At 37.8% G+C, this 17,369-nt stretch overlaps 1 protein-coding gene across 5 annotated transcripts in view; it reads left to right on the top strand.

Annotated features, from left to right (window-relative positions):
* Window positions 1-1,943: 1,943 nt before the first annotated feature.
* THSD7A (thrombospondin type 1 domain containing 7A) overlaps window positions 1,944-17,369 on the top strand; it is a 269,899-nt gene continuing 254,473 nt past the window's right edge. For all 5 annotated transcript variants that reach the window (XM_030494595.2, XM_030494627.2, XM_030494606.2 and 2 more), the window contains exon 1: window positions 1,944-2,019. The gene's annotated coding sequence lies outside the window, so the exon portion shown is untranslated. The remainder of the gene's footprint in view (window positions 2,020-17,369) is intronic.

Here is a 17,369-nt window from a genome sequence, read left to right as displayed (position 1 = left end):
GTTGGAGTCTCCATTCCTGGGGATTTTTGACACTTGGCGGGACAAGATGCTGAGGAAGCTGATCTGGCTTTGAAATTGTGTTGCCTCGAGCAGGTGGTTGAACTAGATCATCTCTAAAGGTCGTCCCCAACCTAAATTATTCTGGTTGTATATCATGATATTTCTAAGTCATAACAATGGCCTGGTTCTCCACCTGAAGTGTTATTTTGACCTTTTGATTTAAAAAATAATTTAAACCTGATTTCCACCAACATTGGGGAAGATGATACTTGTGTGCGAGACTGTTCCTGCATCAGATACTGAAGCAATTTGAAGATGACTGAAGGTACAGTGCTCAGCAAATCCAAATGCTGAAAGTTAAACAACAAAAAAGCAGCACTTCTGATACTTTGTACATTGCTTTTCTTTAATAAAAATAACATGAATTTTGCTAAAATAAGTTTTTTTAATTTATGAAAATTAAACTGGTTAGCATAGTAAACAGCTTACACAAAACATGAGGTTAACATTTGACTTTTTTTTGTAACTATTGTAAAGTCTGGGGTTTGGACTGTGCCCCTTTTATGTGCTAGAATAGGTGCTGCTATTGAATTTATAGAGCAGGTTTATTCAAACTCTGAGTGTCTCTCTAGATTGACCGCATTATTGCAGGACATGCAATCAAGCTCATAATTACTCAGTCATAGATTTTGGTGCTAAGCTTAACTTTAGACAAGCACTTGACGTATTAATGTGATACCATGAAAGATTGACTCAAGGTGCCCCCATACCATAACTCATTTTTGCTGTGTGAAAAAACTTAGGGGAGACTAATGAAAAGAGGTCTACTCTCCACTTGGAACATTCAGATTCTGCAGAATGTCTAATGTTCTTTTAGGAGCAGTGACTAAAAATGGTGTTGATTCACTGCTTCCCTCAATGTGCATGAAAACTAAACTTAAAAATATATATTTTGCTGCAGTAGTTGCTGCAAGTAAAGATAAATGTATTGGAGATATGATGCACCTATTAACTTGCAACTTGGCATGTATATTTCAGAAAGGGCATTAAAGCAGTGATTTGGGTGCTTGTGTAGTTTGCCTGGCTGAAAGATATCCGTGTGAAAAATCTTGTTTCTTTTTCATGTTTGAAGTTTCTGACATCCAGGAAGGAAAACCCCGTACTTTCATTATTGCGAAAGAGAACTCTACCAGTGATTGGAAACACTCTTTCGTAATACAAAGTGAATATTCATCTTCCTAAGAAACACTTCTCTTTAAGAAAATGTATGAGATTCTGTCACTGGCTCTTTAATAATTCCAGAAGTTGAGTGATTTACGCCAGACCTGGAGAACGCTCTGTTTGCCTGCCATCTGTCCCAGCTAATCTCCGAATTCCATCTACGAATGCGGATGACTTACAACTTCCCTGATTAATGGCATCTATCATTTTCTTCATAACAGAGCGCAATTAATCTCACCGGGTCCCAGGGGTCCGGCACAGTAATAGGTTTGGGGAGAGAAGCAGCCCACAAAAGTCCTTTTGGGAATAACGCCCTTTTCGTCCTTTTTTTTTAATTATTGTTTTTTTATTATTATTATTTTATTTTTTCCCCCTTCCATTTTTCTTTTCCTTCTTTTTTTCTCTTCCTCTCACACCCACCCACCCGTCTCTTCTCCTTGTTTCACACCCCTGACCCCACTCTGGCCGTGCGCCCAGGCGCGGTGCCCCTGTACCCTCCACCCGTCTGTCCGTGGGTAAGTTCGGATCCGGAGGGGGGGGGGTGAGGGGGGGTAGGTGCCCGCTCGGGCCGGGAGGAGGAGGAGGAGGAAGAGAAGATCACGGCCGCAGCTGCATTGCGGATGGAGCCGCTGGCTGTTGGGGAGGGGCGGCCCGGCTGCCGCGTGATGCCGGGGGGGGGGGGGTGCGGGGCACCGGCGGGCGCGGAGCCTCCGCCCTGCAACGAGAGGGAGGGAGAGACGGAGGGAGGCGCTGCCGCCGCGGCCCGGCGCGGCGAGCGGAGCAGAGCGTTGCGGAGCGGTGAGTGCGGGCGGGGCAACGCAGGGTGCTGCTCTGCCGCTCTGCGGAGCATCTGCCCCGGGTTCGCCCTACGCGGGCGCGGAAGAGCACGACACGGCGCGCAGCAACCCCGCGGCGCCGGGGTGGGGAGAAGTTACGGGCGGCCGGGCTGTCACCTGCGCTTCTGTGCGCTTCCTCCTCTCCTCGGCGCTCGGTGCGGTGCCAGGCAGAAGTGCGGGTCCCGGGTGCGAGCGAGCGCGGAGTTGGCTTGTTCTGTAAGTCGGTGCTGTCTGTAATGCGGTGGAGTTGCAAAGGGAGTCGGGTGTCCGGCTGGGAAAAGTGCTCGGGAATTTTGTCACTGTTGTGGAGAGTTTAACAACCGCTGCTTAGCTGCGGTTACACTCTTGGGGTGGAGCGGTAAAGCAAACTAGCATGACGTGAAGCCATGTCTATAAAAAGCAAAGAATAGGCTGGGCGCAGAGAAGCCGTCAGGAGAGCGTTTGTTTTCCAGGCTGCCCCGACCAACGCTTCGCTTCGGGAGTGAAGTTGTCAAGTTGCTTCATGAAAGCAAATAATTGCTGTCTCTGAAAGGCATTAGATGAAAAAATCTCATTTGTCAGGTTAATCTGTGCGTGTTTCAGGAGTTGGGATATAGTCGCTGCATTTATGTACTGCCAGAAGTCCAACTCTGTGCGTCGTTCGGTGCGGTTCCTCATAGCGTTACGAGGGGGTTGTAGCAGGACTGGGGAAGCTGATGCTGCAAGAGAAGCGAAGAGGCATGTGAAAAGAGAGCAGAGGGGATGGGGACGGGCTTGTATCCCATATGTTGGGAGTGCTGGGGGACTCTAAAACAGCCAAAAGGAAAGTAAAGAAAAAGGTATAATAAAAAAGAAAATAAAAATAATCAGTGCTGTTGGCATAAAGTTAAATTCAAGTTGATGCTGTTTTCTTCTAATAACTTTAAGTCAAATGTAAATCTGTGGTAACATGGAGACTGAAAAAGTAGTTCTGGATTATGGATGTGGTTTTGTGTGTAGTGAGCACTATTTTAATATCTAACACAGAGGTTGGGATGCTTAATTATGGGTTAAAATTCTGACGTGGCTACATTTATCAGCTTATAAATCAGCACTGAGTTTGATGGAGCTGCACTGAAGAAAGCTGTTTTAACAGACTCTGGTACTTCATTAAAAATGCCCACTTTTTAAAAACAGATCGGGTTATCTTTAGTTTTAATGCTTGTCGGAAAACTTAATGAAAATTATTTCCCACTTACGTATAAGTCACAGGACCTATCCTGTCCTTTCATAAGTATAGTCCTCTTTTCCAAAGATCCTATTGAGAAATTCTTTTATTCTGAAAGGTCTCTTGGAGGGCATCTGGAACACAGTGGGGGACGAAATGTTACCAGAGTTGCTTGAGAACAGCATGCTGTGCTTTGGGAGTGGGTGATTTTTTAGGTACACCTTATACATGACGTGTTACTGGTTTGGCCATAGTATTGGCTTTATTTTGGAGTGACATGGTTTCTGTTAAGGTCACTGGTATAATACTAGATAATAATTTATGACTTCTCTTCTAAAATCAAGATTTATGTGACTGATTAATTTTGTTTGACCTGTTCTGACTTGAGATTCAGCAGGACTATAGAGATGTTTCTTTTTCTTACCTGAAGTTATCAGAAGTTTCACTGTTTTTATGGCACCACTCTGCAGAAATGCAAGTTTTGTGGTGAGATGGCATGTGCTCTACTTTGCCCAGATTTTTTGTCCGTGGAATGGATTGAAGCTTAATGTTGTCCATGACTTGTCTTTGTAAACTAAGGAATTTAGTTGCTAATATCTTTAGCAACTATCTCTGTATTTTTGATGTTTTATAATTTGTTTTATTGGGCAGTACAACATACCAGGAATTCCAGTTGTGGTTAGGCACTTGGATCCACATTTATCTTCCCACACTGTGCATTTTATGACAAGAGGGAGTAGTGGGAAGCTGACAAAGTGATAATATTCTGACATAGTGGTTCTATAGCCTATACATCATGTCAGTGTACCGTATATTACAGTGGTTGTAGGTAGTGTATTTGTCACAGCAGCCATGGGAGAGGGGGAAGGGAACTAGGATTGCCTCAGTTACGCCCTCCTTCAGATCCACATGAGAACAGCCAAGTTTTTATTTTGATCCTGAAGCATTAATGTGGTCAGAGGAGAAAGAGATAATTTTAATGTTTCGTTTTTACTTGATACTAAAAATCATTATTGAATTAACGATTTCAACTGAAGTAGCCCAGTCCCATGCTTTCCATTCTTAGTAGTTCCTTTGGTAACTACTCAGTCAACATGAGTGGGGTGAAATGCCTTGTCACTTATTTTTCCTTGACCACTCTAAATTCTAAAGGTGCAGGTCACTGCTTTATTGCACTTAAACAATGTATCAAAAATTTATTCAGAATGTAATCAGAAAGCAGTTTAGTTTTGTCTTAACAGCTTCAAAACTGTATTAAATTAATTCTTATCCACAGCATAGTCTACCTTCTCAAGCTCTATTTCATTACAGTGAAAAGACAACATGTAGATAATATAAGGGATATCCTAGGATTTGTTTCTTTAATAACATGAAAAAAAAAAAATCTCCTTCATTACTTTCGTCACGTGCTTGTGACTTTTACCTGGCAATGTTTGAAACCAGGATTAGATGTGTGGTGAAGGAGATGCAGGAAGAGGTGAGCTAGAATGCTAATATGCACATACGTCACAGGTTTCAGTCTGCTGTTCTGGATGTTGTGATGTAAAAGTTACTCTTTCTTCCAGAAGTAGAACTATTCATGAGCTAAATACATTCACTATCTTCATTGAGCTGATAGTTTTGCTTTTCATAAGCAGAGTGCTTGTCAGAACTGTGCCCTGTCCTCAAAATACGACATGCAAGGAAGATACCCAAATAAAGCAAGAAGTGGTTCTCAAATTTATTTCGATTTACAGACCACTAATAATTTTTCAGTGGAATCCATTTTCCATTTACATCTTGTTGTCAGTAGGCCCATTTTTCTTATTTATGTATATTAGACCTCTTGGAAGTTATTTGCATATCACAGGTTGAAAATTACTATTGTAAAATTTGAGAATCCATTTTAACTTTCAGATCATTGATTGGTGTGTGGATGTATAGCAAGTTTCTTGAAATTTGAATGAATGAAAACCATGTCTCTCTTTCCACAGCTACCCTTTTCTCCCTCCTCTGTCGTATATTTGTCAAAAATGTTGGTATCGCAAATTGATGAAGTTGAGGCCTTGGAATGATGTTTTAATTAATTAATTAGTCCTCATATTCATATATGAGTACATAATGTATATAAGACTTAGGGGAGGAATAAAGGAAACATTCACCTGGACTGCCGAAGTAATGCAGCAATGGAAACGCAAAATCTAACCTTGTGATGCATGAGAGGAGAGGGTTCCGAAAGATCTAAGAAAAATATTAGTGCCATCTCACAACTTACGATGAGCTGAAATGTCCTCATCACTCATCTTGAAGAAGAAATAACTGAAATTGCACCAGGTGCTGAGAAGAGCTAACAGGATGGTCTGAATGTACAGCGAGCCTGCCTTGTCATGGAAAGATAAAGGACGTCCTGCTTTGACCGATCAAGTAAAATGAAAGCTATGTAGGATATGGACTCCATCTGCAAACTCAGAAGGGGATCAATGGAAGGGAAGCAGAGCCTTGTGATGAAGGACCTTGCTGGCATGCTAGCAACTGAGTATCTACTACACCAATAAGATTTTCTTGCAGAAATTTGGAGAACCAGTCCCCTGTTAGAGCATGTGGGTTCTGAAATACCCAGTGTTGCACAGAGAGAGGTGGGGAAATACTGGGGAGGTTTTGAGATGGAGCTTGTTTATTTTCCAGAAGGGATTATATGCTTAACAGTGGTATGGGCAGAGGGAAATCTTTGTATTTAGCTTCTGTCAAAGCTTTAAATGTCATGCCACGCAATATGCCAATCCGGTTCCCCGTAAGTTGGTTTAAAATACAGCTTCAGAAACCCTTCATTCTTTTTTGGTGCTTGCCAATGTTTAAACCCTCTCGAGTGACTTCTACATCAGGTTTAAGCTGCTTGTCTGCACCGTAGCAGGCTAAAGCCACATTGTGTGCAGCCTGTCTCTCTATTTTTGTTTCTTCTGCCTTTCCTTCAGCAACCCTCAAGACTGCCTGAAGTGGGAGGTTCTCTCTGGGAGAGAAATCTCCTGTTGTCTCATTCCTCATCTGTGCTTTGGACTGGCTGCCTCTCTGTATGGCCTGATACCCTCTTATAAATTCCTCCTGAAAACATGTAATATTCAAAATGGTTTCCAATAATGGTCTTTTTATAAAAGGAATATGAAAAAACGGGCAATGTAAACATTTTTTGACATTCTTCTTTCACCCTAAAATATCAAGAACAGCAAAGAAAGTGTCTGCAATAGTTGAGCTGAAACTCTGCTAACAATGACAGAGAATTTGAAAATAAAAGGGAAGACAAGTTTAGGAGAGCTTTAATCTGGGGAATCTTGTTCTTTTTTTTTCTCTCTCTCTGTGTAGTGCATAAGAAAACTCCAGCTTGCTTTTGTGTGGCAAGCCAGCATCTTCAGTGGAACTACTCACGTTTTAGGTAACAGCACAGGCTTCTATTTAGCGCTAAGTTGTTGCTTGCAGATATCTTTTGGAGGAATCCATTGTAGAGGATGTGCTGTACTCTTCATGGTTAAAGTCAGGATTACAATATTTGGGAAATACCACTCTGTCATGTGGAGGACGGTTAGGTAACTCATATACTTTGGGACTATTGTTCTGTCCCTTTGGGCGGAAATGAGTTTACTTCTAATGCAACGTTATTTAATAGAAAGATACATTACATGAGTAATTTCAAATGTCATATATTCCAAATGGAGTAAGAAGAGTGATACTAGCCCCCCTCTCTTCCCTGGTGCATTTAAGATCAGTGGTGGCTGTGGTGTTACGGAAGTGGAAATCCAAAAAGCATCGGACAGTTGAGTTTGAAGCATTGTCATCATTACGCTGGCCAGTATGGAAAGGGCTGTGAGAGACATGTCTAATCCATTGCTAGGAAATTTGAATGAGGTGGGTTTTTTTTCTTAAATATCTCACTATGCTTATGAAATGATTTGCCTCCTCTCTGGCTTTTTATGTCCTCACTCTTAAGTACTATTCACATTTTTAGTTTTCTTTTTATTTTTTTTTCTCCTCTTGTTTGGTTACTAATCACTTTATTCTGCCTACTCCCATGTTTTTTAGTATCTGCATTCCCAGAGCTAAGGCAATAGAAAGTTTGAAGTTGAATTTTTAAGCAAATGCTGTTGATGTGTCAAATTTGTAAGTATATAGGGTTTATTAGTATTGTTTTTGAGTGTCTGTGGGTACCTTGCAAAATAAAAAAAAAAAATCTGTTATGGAAGGTGGTATATTGTTGTTTATTATGTTCAGACTTCTGGACAGAAATTTCATGGAGTCTTTAGTACTACTTTTGCTTAATAAAATTTCAGCTAGGTTGTAAAATTATTTAATTTAGGACAAATGGCCTGAGGGAGAGAATAAACTCATGATTATTGCCTTAAATAATTTACTATATGGGGTCTTTACTACACAAAGAGTAAATTGTATTATCTGTGTGAAATGCAGATAGTTTTATTGAAATCTATAATGTCATAGAGAAGCAATATTACATTTTCTAACAAGAACAAAAAGGCGTTCAATGAACTTACTAATTTTAATTTTAAAAATGGTGAATTATATATTTATTGATTCTTTGTCTTTGTGTTTTTGCTAAGCTTGAGACTTGGTTTTGTTTCTTTTTTTGAGGAAAGAGAATAAAAATGATGACGAGCCTACACCAGATCAGTCAGTAAGAATTTTGCCATAATGTTACCTATCTTAATGCATGTATAGGTTTTATAGTCCTTATATAAATATGCCTCTGGGTGCTGTGATTCTTCTTTTAAAAATATGCTGATCAAAGTCGTTTGATTGAAAAAGCTTCTTTCACTTTACTTTTAGGCAGACTTAAAGTCTAATGTAGTATTTTAGGCCCTCCCATCCCCCCTTTCAGTCTTTAAGAGTTCAGTTCTGGCACTCAAGGGGCAATATATGTTCCCATTGACTTTAATATGTGTAAGATTGGATTCTCATAGTCCAGTAACTGTATAACATGGTGGTATTCATCCAATTAGATACATACAAAAAGATTAATCTTAAAATAATAGAGGACAGGTCAAGACATTTTCAGAAATCCACTACAGTGACTATGTGATTATATGAATTATCAGTTGCATGTAAATCTCACTAAGGATGATGGATAGAAATCCCAGATAGAAATGGTTGTAACAATACACCTTTTGTGGTCTCTGAAATAAATTTAATAAATGTTTAGGAGATTGACTAATATACATATAATGACTTTTTTGTTTAGGTCAATGTAAAGTCTAATATATCTTGGAGATTAGTATTGATCAGAGTAAAGCCAAAATCAATCTTGGATTTTGAGGGTCATTACACTTGAAAATAGGATGCAATACAGAAGATACTGCAAATGTTAGGTTGTGGAAGGCTTTTACAGTAATTATGGAAAAATAATCTTGTAGTATCTAAAAAAATTGGACAGCCTGGTAAAAGATTAGTTATTTAAATATGTAATGAGTTAAACTCCTTACATCTTTCCTTAGCTTGCCAGATGACATCCAACCTTCTTGAAGCTGTTATTAAGGTTTGCTTTTGCTTCAGTGGTAGGCGGATTTTGTCCTCCCTGTTTGAACTCGTGAGCTGGTGTTGAGGAAAAGGTTAACCTATGCTTGCTTAGAAATGTATTTTTTTTAAATTGTTTTCTGTCTTGACTTAATTCCGTAGATGTTTTGGTCAAATTCAATCTGCGCAATTGGAGAAGTACATGTGTAGAGAAGTGAAAGAGGTAAATTACAATACAATGTACCCTTCAAATATTGCATAGCAAGCATAATTGATTTCACTGAAGGTGAACTAGTGCTGCTTGCTAAATAAGAAATGTTTGAACAGAACATCTTATTTTTTAATGTAATATAGGTTTGTTTGTTTTGCCTGATATACAGTCTCTGGCCTGGGTACGTCATTTAAAAATAACCTGGTGGAAACTTTTAAGAGCTTGAAAGAGAATTTTCAACAGAAGTAAGTCTTTCTGAAAATCTGATTTGACTGAAACGTCTATTTTGTGTAAAGTGAAATAGCACCAACAGTATTTTATCCAAGATTCCTCTGTAAAAGGTTTCTTGCTTCCCCCTCATATTTTCAGAAAATAAATGAATGTTATTCTATTTATCTTCTGCACAAAAGACTTCTGCTATAACTTTTTATGCAGAGCACTGAATGATGTTATCCACAATTAATTGGTATAATTCCACTGATGTCTGTGATTATATTTTGGCCTATCATCCAGCCTTATGTGTCGAAGTCTCAAAAACTGTAGTTAGGCTGATAGATTATTAATTTATATTTATGAATGGATACATATTTATAATCTTAATAATGTGTTTGAATGCAAATGGAAGTTTATATATACACGCATATGTATATCAGATTCAAGGACCCTGTGGCTTTGTCCTTGAAAATGAAAGTCTTATATAAATGCAAGCTATTGATATTGGAAGTGATCTTCAAAGCTGCTCCATTTAAAGATATTTAACTATTAATAATGAGCTACATCACAGATATAGCATTAGTTTGTATTCTGAGAGATCAAAGAGCCAAGGTTATAGATAGCAGTTCTCAGGCTGTGAAAGTCCTTTTACCTGAGTAGCATTTCTTATCAGTGGACTCCTGCGTTTCTCATAATAGTTATCCTGAGAGAAAATCTGTGGTGTGTATATTAGGAAATTCACCTTATTTGTACCTGAAATAACTCTTTAAAATGTATTACCAGGAGTTTTTAGAGAGAGAACTAGTATATGCCATCTTCTACTGCACTGAAAGTAATACGTTGCTTTGAATTTAAAGCAGGCTTATTTTCTCCCCTCCCCCCAATATCTGCTAACTGGTTTTCAGAATAAAATTGTTTTATAATCAGAATGATACTGTTTTTAAAAATGCCTCAGAAAATGTGACTTTTAGTGGAGAAATGTTTTCCTTCTTACTGAAATGTTTTGGATGAAATTTGCAAGAAGTTTGTTTTCCAATTGATGTTCCCATGTGGGATAGTATTTAGGTAAGTTTTACTAATTAGAAGGAGTTTGTCCACAACCATATCATAATGCTTTCTGTGCTTCTCTTTCAGATGCTCATAAAAGAAGATACTAGAATTAGAGTTGTCATTCTTTAGCTTCCCCAAAAAAAGGAAGCAGTATAGTAATAATATCAGTAACATTGTGTTTTCTGATTTTTGATGTTTATTTTCTTCAATGGAATTAATGCATTGTGGTCAGAAAAAGTAATGATTTTTCCACTGTGCTCGACCTTTATATTAACATTTGCTTTACGTAGAGATTATTAAATAAAACACAGAAAGAACTAATATACCTTGAGCTAACTAATCAGCCTCAAGATGCATGTGAGTTCTTCACAACAATGTTCTTCAGGGTATGGACTTGAAATGCTAATAATTTTAATATGTGAGACCTTTAATGCAGAAAAAATGTATTATGAAAAGGGATGCAACACCTGATTCATGTGTTTATTTAGTTTTGAAAGACCTACTCGAAATGGGTCAAGCTTGCACTGTGCAGGCTGACCTTGAGAAAGTTTGGAGACAGTATGAAACTTGACCTATATTTTTGACCTAGGACTTCCGAAACTGGGCTAAAGGAAAAGTCAAGCTTTATAAACTTATTTCTGTGCATAGAAATGTTGATGTTTGCACACTGATTTAATCCCATTCTGACAATTCATATATTAAATATGCATCTGATTTAGTGACTCTTTTATTTCTTCATCAGAGAGTCTTAGGCAAAAAGTGATGTTAATTATAATTTTATCTGTGTAAGAGCAGAGGAGGCTCAAATTGCATTTAGGCATGTCTAAAAAAGATGATACTGGATGTCTGAAAAGCAGTTCCTTATTTTTAAGGCTTTGTTTGGGGTTTTTTGGTTTTTGTTTTTTGTTTTTGGTTTTGTTTTTTTTTTTTCAGTAATGGGATTGAGTACTTTTGAAGTAAAACAGTACTTTGCTTTTTAAAAAATGAAGATTATTATAGCACTGATACTATGTTGCAAAGCACTGCTGCTTCGGTTGATGTCACAAGTCTCTAATACAATGTTTTGCTTGAACTCTGCCTCCAACTTCTTTAACATGTTATGGTGTTTTGGAAAACAGATCACAGTCCAGATCTTCTGCCTCTTATGGTATTAACTGTCATAGAATACTCAAATCGTCTGACTTTGAGTCTGAAAATTTTACAGAAATTACAGTCTATTCTTAGGAAAAAGTCCCATGAGTAGCATTAGTAAAAGCATGACATTGAGGGTGCCTGTCAGCAGCGCGGCTTGGTATGTTGCATTTATAACTACTACCATAACTCTATATTTCCAAAGTGGAAAGGTGGCTGCCAGAATATTAAAAAAACCAAACAAACAAACAAACCCACATTCATAGTATCACAGAATCACAGAATGGTTTGGGTTGGAAGGGACCTTAAGATCGCCTAGTTCCAACTCCCCTGCCACGGGCAGGGATACCTCCCACTAGACCAGGTTGCTCAAGACCCTGTCCAACCTGGCCTTGAACACTGCCAGGGATGGAGCATGTGAAAGAAGAGCTATTTGTCCTTTAGTTACTGCAGTGTTTGTTTTGGTGATCTAGGTTGTTCTCTCTGAATTTCTCTATCACTTTTGCAATCCTCTGGTAAGTCCCAATAGCTCTTATTTTGCTAAGCTCTCAGCATAAAAGGAAGGCCTGTCCTATGTTTTTCCTATTTATGGAAACCTGTAGTGATCAAAAAGGAGACCGATACTTGGGATTTTTGACACTGACTGACACTAGTATTTTGTTGTAATTCAGTATTTTGCATGCACATCTACACAGGCTTAACTTTCCTGTGAGCATTTAACAGGTCCACTTTAAAAATGAAGAAAATGAGTGCAGAAAATGATGGCATGATCTGATCAATTTATACCAAAGGCAGTGCAAAGACTATCACTGGATAGTGTTCTCTTGGAGCACTTTTATGTACTCTTTAGACCACTTCTAATGCATTAAATTGCAGTGCTTTCTAAGCAAACCTTTTCCAAGTAACTGTGATTTTTTGGCTTCTAACAAATGTAGTTAAGTGGGTTTGTGTAACAAAAGTTTAGTGGTTTTCAGACACAGTTTTGCCTGCCCCATGATAGTTTTTAGGAGCACTTGAGATTATCACTTTTTTCTTGTAATTTCAGAAAGGAGCCTGTCAAGACATGGAGAGCATTTTAGCTCTCATGATGGTAGGAGTTTTGGTGCCTAGCTGCTTAGTCCACTTGCCAAATCATTAGCAGCAAACTTATTTGGGAAAAAGAGCAAGTATTTTACACGGTTCTGCTACAATGAACTTTATACTATGAATTTGTTGTATCAGAGAAGTTTTACTTGTGGGAAGCAGTGGTATTACATGCCTCCCGTTTGCATGCCACAGCTCTTTGTGTATGCTCAAGGCATAACTTGTCATAAAAGTGCTACTGATAAAACAAAGGCCCTTTTCTATTACTTTTTGTCTTACTTGCTAAATAAAATGTACAGACAATGAAGACTAACAACAGTTACTATGATTATGTAGAAGTAAAATCAAGCTATTCAACTGAAGTAACTAGAATCCTTTTGTTGCTTAACTTCAGTGATTTTATTTTATTTTTTTATAGCTTATTCTTTGTAATCTTGTGTTTAGCCCTATAAGCAGTTTCCTAATGTAATGTCATTATACGGACTGAACCACAGCTTAAGCCTGGCAGGCAATCGTCATTCGGTGCATGCAGCGTAGGAAGAATGGCTTTGGGTAAAATTGCTTTGTGAAACATTTTAAAAATTAACTTTTGTCATTTTTGTTTGTTTGTGTCTCATGAGTAAAGGAGCGTTTTCCTCTCAGAAATAGAATGAAAAAGTGTGCTAATGAGGAGAAAATTCCTCACATACTTTAGAAGAGCGTTACAGTACCAAGAAGAACCAGGTTCTGATACCAGGCTTCATCAGCTGAAGGATGCTCTTTGGAACAAATTCTGCTTGAGGTCACAGCTAAAAGATCTATTTAACTAGTCTTGTTATAAAGCTTTATAGACTTCCAAAAGAAATTAATAATTCAAAGACATATGTTAGTAAATAATTTAAATATCCATTTTAAGCTAGTAGTCATTAGTTACCTGTGTGATTTCTGAAGAACAGTTCTTCAATAGTAAATGTGTGGCAAGACTACAATAAGAGAATAGACGGTCTTTGATATGTGAAAGACATTCTTCTACTTGCCTTAGTTCTCTTAACTAAGCGTATAAGCTTAAATGCTCTCATTATTTATAAAGACAGGCTGAGAAAGTTGAGGCTGTTCAGCCTGGAGAAGAGAAGGCTGTGTGGAGACCTCATAGCAGCCTTCCAGTATCTGAAGGGGGTCTATAAGGGTGCTGCGGAGGGACTCTTCATTAGGGACTGTAGTGGTAGGAGAAGGGGTAATGGCTTCAAACTTAAACAGGGGAAGTTTAGATTAGATATAAGGAAGAAGTTCTTTACAGTGAGGGTGGTGAGGCACTGGAATGGGTTGCCCAAGGAAGTTGTGAATGCTCAATCCCTGGCCGTGTTCAAGGCCAGGTTGGACAGACCCTTGGGCGACATGGCCTAGTGTGAGGTGTCCCTGCCCATGGCAGTGGGGTTGGAACTAGATGATCTTAAGGTCCTTTCCAACCCTTACTATTCTATGGTTCTGTGATTCTATTTAAGATTGGGCATGGACACAAGCTTGGACACTGAAGGATGAAGCATGTAAATAGTAGAAACTGTGTAAGGTATATAAATATTTACAGTGTGACCAGTTCCTAATGAGTAATCATTTGAGTAATGATTTAAGATATTTAGAAAATAAAAAAGTTCATCACATGTTTTCAGAGGAGCTCAGCTGGGAACTTTGGATAGTGCCAAAGCTTCTGCAAGGATTCATGTGACAAAATTTGGAGACTTCAGGATTTCTTTGGTGTATACAGGCCTTTTACATTTTCTTGTGGCATGACCTAGGCTTAACTCTAGGTATATATTCCCCTTATCTGCTGTAGAAACCTGTATGGCCCATTATGGTATTATTTTTCTGTTTGCAATTTCTTATTCACCAGAAATGCCATTCTGAGTCAATGGAAACAATACCTTGAGTAGCATCATCTAGGCTTAGCTAAGTCCTCAATTTCTGTACAAATGCAGTTAACTGCATTGCTGAATTCTGTACACTATATATATTAAAAGATGAAAAAGTAATATAGCATCAGTCATAGCGTGGGGAGACTATTTTTTTAACTTTGCAGGTTCAATACCTATTTTAGTAACTTCCAGATAGCTTACTGAACATACATATTTTTCTTTCAGTTCTTGATACATAACTAAGAAAATTTCATCAGTTCTTGATACCTTGAAAATAATGATTACATAATTTTTTTCTCAATATAAATGAGATTTTAATGTTTGCTGTTTACTGCTGTTCATTGCTTAGATTATTAGCAATAAATATGTATAAAGATGTTAACTTAAAAATACATACTATACTAAAGTTACTAAAATGTAAAATCTAAATATTTTTTGCACTTAGAAATGTTGGGGAATAGAAAGCAAAATTTTAAGAGTATCTCTACTGGATCAGAGTAAAGTCGATGATTTCCAACACTAGCAAATGATTGTTTCTTAAGGAAGAGTGCAAAAAACAGAGGTAGCATAAAGTCATCTTTTTTTTGGAAGAGACTGTAGGCTTCTGCTGGTCAGCACTTTGGTGTATTCCAAGTCTAGATCTCTGCATGATCATCACGTTTAATGATTTACGCTTTACTACCTTCTATAAGTCTCCTTATTAGCATTTCACCTGCAACAGTATGTTGTGACAATAAATTCCACAAAACAAGCATCTGTTAAGTCTTCCTTGCATTTGAAAATTGCCAATAGTTTTATTAAATGGCTTCTAGTTTGTGAGCCTCAGTTTCTCTTTCCTACCCTTTGTTTTTATGGACCTCTATTCTAGCCACTCATTGTATCTCTCTTCCATGATGAAAAATACTTTTCTTATAAAATCACTGTATAATTGCTGAGCATCTATGTTGCTATGCCCTGCGTCCTTTCTAGTTCTTTTGTATCTCTTTGTGATGGAGTAGAGAGAACAGCAACCAGAATTTGAGCTACCAGGGAGCTATGTGTTTGTACAAAGTCACATTATGATGATTCTTTTTTTGCTATCTAAATGTTTCCAATTAAGCCTCCTCCCACTTTGTCCCATTGCCAAAACTAATAGATTTTTATCTGCTCCTAGACATCAAGGTGGCATTTTCAGACAGCTGTCCTTGAGGGCTCTAAAATGTCATCCTTATGAGCTGGTATAGAGCCTATCTCTGTTTGTATGTGATTGAGGTTGTGTGTGTGTATTTTTTTAACACATTATTTTACATTTATGGGCAATGAATTTCACCTGTAATTCAATTTTCCACACATTTGTGGTTGTGAGATCCTTCTTCAGCTTTGACCATTCTGAATTATTAGCAGGTGTTTTCCCTTCGTTATCGTTTTCTGAACAGTTACCTTCTCTTCAGTAATGACTAAAGTGTATATATAAATATATATACAGATAGATAATATATTTTGTATACTATATATGCATATGATATATTCATAGATATATTTGTACTTACATGATGTTTTTAAATTAATTAATATAATTCTTTTAGAGATGTATCCCATCCTCTCATTCCTGTATCATTTGTATCTTCTTTCTACTACTGTTACATATATACAATAGGTATCTATTCATAGTCTTTTTACGTTACAGGAATAAAAGACCATCTTACAGAAAAGTGTGTGTATATGCACATGCACATTTATATGAATTCACATACCCACATTTTTGGTTTTAGCATCAATATAAAAGCACAGACATTTAATCTTAGCCTTATTACTAACTGTATATACACTATTTAATCCTAACACTGCCTGTTTTGCAAAATTGACAGAGTCTTTCTGATCTAATTTTGTAGCTGTTCTTCCTTCTGTTAAAATTACAGCAGTGTTGTATCAGAGTTCATTCTGGGGTCACCAAATCTGAGATTTATACTGAGATGCTTAAAAATAGCAGCTGCCATCAAAACTAGTTTTTAATAGTCCCATATCCACCTGAACAAAATCTGCAGTGCAACATCAGCTGGAGGCACGGATTTTTTTTGTGGGCCCTGGGATATATTTATTCTTATCAAGTTTAAACTTTGTAAGGCTCTGGCTTTGTGATTTTAACCTCTGCTTCAGTGTATTCTTAAGTATGTGGATTTGGTAAAGGCATGGGTATGTTTGGGGAGACACTGTGTGCACCCTTCATGAATCCTCACCTGAGGATAGAGGAGGTTTCTCTGTCCTGTGTGTCTTGTTTTTACTTCGCAAAGCAGCAGGGACTTGCTGACAACAGAATGCTGCTCATGGGCTTGCTAGTGAAGGTGAAGATTAGACTCAGGTCAAAATTTTTCATGTGTTATGGAATGTTATGATTTTAAGTATTTTGTTTGAGAGAGCTGGCTTACTGTCTGTATGCAATACTAATACTGCTTTATGTCACACACAAAGCCTTTCAGATATTCAGAGGGCTGTACTTCTGTTTCGTATGGTTACTCCTTGGTAGTTGTGTGTTTGGATGTCCTTCCACATTATGGATTTAAAGGCACATTTGAAGTATGGCTCTTAATTTGTGGTGGGTAAGAACATTCATTCTTGGGTCTTATTTTTCCTCACAGTTGAGTGCAGCAAAGAGCCTGTTTGCAGAGTAAACTTCAGTAAAGAGTTCAGTTGTGTCTGAACAACAGCAATGAGGAATATCAGACTCTCCAAACAAACAAGAAAGGACTGAACCAATTCTTTCCAGCTGAATGGCTATGTTAACAGAATAAATAAAATCAAAGGAGAACAATAACCTCCTTGCTTAAATAAGCTAGAAGAGTTTTGAAAACGTATTTGGAATCTGGATGTCACTTTTCTTTTATAATGTAATTAGATTTGGGGAGACATGCATGAGATTGAGCCGATGTCACCCAGTCAGCCCTGCACTGCGGTGCTTCCAGCAGGAAGCTGTTGCAGATGAGAAGTGGGGCTTGGATGTTGGTTTTTATTTTTTTTTCTCTCTCTCAATCTCTGGTGAGTGTGTGTTTGTTGTGGTTTTTCTTATTTATCTATTTATT

This window comes from Strigops habroptila, chromosome 1 (assembly GCF_004027225.2).
Source record: "Strigops habroptila isolate Jane chromosome 1, bStrHab1.2.pri, whole genome shotgun sequence".
Lineage (NCBI taxonomy): Eukaryota > Metazoa > Chordata > Aves > Psittaciformes > Psittacidae > Strigops > Strigops habroptila.
The sequence above is the reverse complement of the archived record's forward strand: the minus strand, read 5'-3'. Positions and strand labels throughout refer to the sequence as shown.